Genomic DNA, 4957 nt, shown 5'->3' with positions numbered 1-4957 from the left:
TTCCCCTTTTCTATATTCTTAGCTAGACAATAGAACTGTACTGGGTAGAAGTTGGGCATTTTCTTTCAGAATGTCCTCCGTGGTCGCTTAAAACAGGCATCTCAAAAACGATGGAAAATTATGTTCAATCCAGAATGGGGTAGTGGAATGTCCAGTCCAAAAAGGACATACATTAAGTCCTTACTTTCCAATAGAAGGAAGGATGACAACAGTCGAACTTCTAGACATTTGCCATGCAAGCAGAACGCCAATATTTGTAGTGCACATGAGAGGTTCGATTACACTGAAGCTCCACTCCTGAGATGCAGGACATTGTCCCCCTAATCCTTACAAGTTTTCTCTCAGGGGACAGTGTAAGGGGTGGATAGTACTTCCAGCAGCTTAGCAAGACTAAAGCTAGAAAATAGATGGTGTTCCTCTTCTTTTGGTCAATGCAAGTGATTATGAATGATTTTCTCATTGTTTCTTGACTGTAGTCCAAGGATAAGAAAGTACAACATCACTTCTTCCATATAAGGTGCCAATACCTTCTCTGTATTAGCACTATGTATCATCAGAATGCAAGTCACTTCTTCCCCTCTCTTTCTTAATGTGCTCTGGAGTGGTTATCTTTTACTGCAGGTTCACTGAGAATTTCTGATAGGGTACTGAAGCTTTAATCCTCACTTTGGGCCTTTAGATGTAATTCTAAGAGCAGATTTCCTTCTAGACATTCTGTCATTGTTAGTTGTGCTCACTTTACTTCAATTTATAATGACTTCATGTATAAAAAAAAACCCCAAGCCTTGTGTCATTATATCATCTTTGAAATGTTTGATCCTGTTTTTATGGCTGTTGTGTCAATTTTATCCCACTCTTCTCTAATTTTCACTGACTTTCTGTCTCCCAACTGTGATGTTTCTTTCTAGAGATTGATATTTGCCAAGGGTGTGTCCAATGAAGGTGGGACAAAGAGCTAGTCAATTTAATTCCTTCACTTTTAAGGAAAATTCTAGTTTTATTCCTTCTAAGACATGAACACATACACATACACGTTTTGAAGTCATGCTAAAGTACATTTAATTATTTTTTTTTCCAGCCAATACGCTACGATGTCCTTGATGTCTATGGAAATTCTCTCTTACTTCTAAGGTTGAGAGGTAACTGAATAATAAAGGCAACAGAAGCAGGTCTTAAGAATTTATTGTGTAAATCTGGCCAACATATGCTCTATATAGGAAACAAAGATTTTGTGTATTTCCCTAGTAACTCTGATTTGAAAGTAGAAAAAAATCAAATCACGGAAAACTAAAGACCAAAGAATAAATCATCTAGTTTTGCTGTCTAGATTGATCTTAATCACTAGATAATTGCTTGGCATCTTCATTCTGCTTCAGTGAATTTTACGTAAAAGAGGAATTTCTAGCTGAATGCTTTGTGGTCTGTCTTTAAGTCACTTTGATGTGTAGACGATTGACTACATCACAATTATACTGTGTGCCATGACCAGTATATAAATAGGGCAAACAGACGGAGACAAAAGATTCCATGCATCAGATGTGAATGTGGTAGTATGTTTGTGTTTTGTTTTGTTTCTTGTCAATGCCTTGCTATTTTGTGAATCCGTGAAAATCCATTGCCTTAACAAGACATTAAGTCTTCCTTCTTACATCTTTAGTCAACACAAAGATTTTCAAGTATTGAAGCTCACAGGAGGTATTAACAATAACATTACATTTAATAAGAAAACACAACAAACAGATCCACCTACTAAATATACCTAATGTGGCATCTGTTTTTCAGAGGTGCAAAATTTATTTCATAATTTGCTCTCGTTTCTCTTGATCTCCTTGTGGAAATTAAAGCTCAAGTATAAATTTCCTTTATAAGAGGCAAGGAGATCATCTACCCACTCAAAATCATCCAGCATTTTGTGGAAAGAATAATAATAAAACTTGATGTTATGGATAGAATTGTATTCCTTAAAACATGTATGTAATGATATAATATAGAAGCTATATAGTGATCTCCTATGATCCGTTAATTCAAATAGTTGTAGAAAGTAATGGTGGAATTCAAAAACCCTTATGCTATGCCAGAATTTGGGCATGCTGGAATTTTAAATACTGAAATGTGTGTCCACGTGTGTAGGCTGAGGGCTGAGGGCCAGTGTGTTGTCTCAGTTCCTGCTGGATCTTAGGAGGGCCTCTCACTTCTTGAAGAGGGACACACACACACACACACACACGCACACACACGCACACACACGACCCTTGGGGATCTTGTGGCTTTCTTGTCATCCCAAGTGGGCGTCAGCAGAGGGGACTTTCCAGAGAAATTGGGGTCTCTGGCACAGAGTCCACTAACATTTGGTCATGCCAGAATTGTAAAATATTGAAGGGCCTGAGGACCAGTTTGTAATTGTTCTGGTCAAATATTCTTCTAGGTCATATACCCTTTGTCTGTCCACTTGCTGTACAGAGGTAGCTCATGGTTACTGTGAAACTGATGTGTCAGATGTGTTAATGGTTACCCATGGTGGACAGTGTTTGCTGGAGCTCTCTGAATAAAACAAGTTTGGAAACAGGAGTGGCATCCACTTCCGAAATAGCTTCCCTCTGGAAACCCTATGAACCTGGAGAAAGGATAGAAGTTACACAAGTATCCAGGTTCGTTCATAGGGTTGCTGTGAGTCAACTGTGACTCAAAGGCACTTAACAAGAACAACAGCATAGAAAGAGATCAGTTGGCCTACTGGACAGAAAGTGATGCTACCAAGCCAAATGTGGGTGACTTTAATCAGCGGCCCTCAGGCCTCTTTTTAATTGTTTCTGGTCAAACATTCTTCTAGGTCACATAGCCTTGGTATGTCCATGTGTTGTACAGTAGTAACCTGTGATTGCTGTGAAGCTGAACACTATGACACTGATGTGTCAAATGGGATAATGGTTACCCATGACAAGCTAGGAAGCAGGAGTGGCATCCACTTCCAAAATAGCTTGCCTCCAGAAACCCTATGAACCTGCAAAAAGGATAAAAATTATACAAGTGTTCAGGTTTTTTGTTCCTGGGGTCCTTATTGACCACCTATAACTCGATGGCACTTAACAACAACAACAATAATATTACATTCCTTATCTGATTTAAGAATTTCCTTAGGGTGTAGCCTATAATATCTTTTATGTCATGAGAGATACAAGAGGAAAGAAATGAAATGAGAACTCTGAATACTATGAAGGAAGAATCCCCAGAAGTGGAATCTGTCCTTTTGAAGATGAATCTTTGTGTAAGGAAGCTCCCTGATACCAGTAAAGGCCAGGACAAATGGAAATTCCCAAAGAATGCTGGGACCATGGATACTGCGGGAAACAAGGACCTTCTTCCAAAACCAATAAAGAGAAAGAATCTTTCCCTAGAGTTAACACTTGAATTTGGACTTTGAAACTCCTGAACAATAAGGGACAGGAATCAGGCTAAAGATAGAATGAAAGAATTCTGTAAAATCAATGATTTATTCATTGCATAATTTGCAAAGAGATGGAAATAGGAAACCAAAAGGCAAGAACTTATTTAGCATTTCCCAAGCAGAAAAAAGGAGAAATCAAATCCATATAAAATTGAAATACTGAAGGATTCTGTGGACAAATCTTGAATGATGCAGGATGCATCAAAAGAAAATTGAGGGATCTCTGGTGGCCTAGTGGCACAAAGCTGCACTGCAATCCCAGAGGTTCATGGTTCGAATCCATCCAATGCTCTGCTGGAGAAGAAGGGGAAATCTCCTGTACCATTTGGATCTGATTTGATGGCACACACATAAAAAATAATAAAAATAAAATTTAAAAGATGGAAAGAATATATATAGTCACCAAAACCCCAACAACAAAGCCTGAAACACTTCGGGAAGTAGCAATATGATAAAAACCCAAAAATTTTGAAGCAATAAGTTTAAATCACAGTGAAGGTATTGGCAAGTAATAAAGCCCATGAACATATAGGACACCAAATGGTATGTTTCAAGTGGCAGATATACCCTTGGATGTGCTCACTATTCTATGTGAAGAAATGGAGAAGACCGCTACTTGGCCAACTGACTGGAAAAGACTCATATTTGTTCCCATTTTAAAAAAAAAAAAAGGTGATCCAACAGAAAGTGGCAATTACAAAACAGTATCATGAATGTTACATTCAAGTAAAACCTTGCCAAGATTATTAAAAAAGAGTTGGAACAGTACAGAAATGACATTTAGAAGAGACCTTAGATTTAGAAGAGACCTTAGAACGAAGACTATTATTGCTGATGTCAGATAGATATTCACAAAAAAACAGAGTACTGGAAGAATGTCTATTTGTGTTTCATTGACTATGCAAAGGTATTAGACTGTAATGATCATGACAAACTATGTCTAACATAGAAGAACATGGGAATCCCAGAATACTTCATTGTATTCATGATAAACCTATGCATAGACCAAGAAATTTTTATCTGAACAGGACAATGGAACAACACATGGTTTAAGATCAGGAAAGATGTGCATCAGTGTTGTATTGTTTCTACATACTTATTCAATCTACATGCTGAGTAAATCTTTTAAGAAGCTGAAATTCAAGAAGAACATGACATCAAAATTGGAGGAAGGCTCATCAACAACGTTAGTGAGGCACAATCTTGCTTGTTAAAAGTGATGAGGACTTGAAATATTTGGTACAGAAAATCAAAGGATTTAATGTGGATAACATTTTAACATTAAGAAACCAAAAATCCTCACCACTGGGCCAATAGGTGAACAATAAGCTGAAGTTGTCAACAATTTCCTTTTTTTTGCTTTTTGTTTTTTGGCAGTCCACAGGATGTTCGCTACTCTTCTCTAACACTTTGATGCCTCAAAGGCATCAAACACAATGATCTTAAATCTAGAATAGAATATATCTTGAGTAAGCCATCCATCAACCCTGCTCGCTGAAACTGAGGAGGACC

The sequence above is a fragment of the Elephantulus edwardii genome, unplaced genomic scaffold (assembly GCF_000299155.1).
Source record: "Elephantulus edwardii isolate Elephantulus edwardi_28Jun2011 unplaced genomic scaffold, EleEdw1.0 scaffold00062, whole genome shotgun sequence".
Lineage (NCBI taxonomy): Eukaryota > Metazoa > Chordata > Mammalia > Macroscelidea > Macroscelididae > Elephantulus > Elephantulus edwardii.
This window is presented reverse-complemented; position numbering follows the sequence as displayed.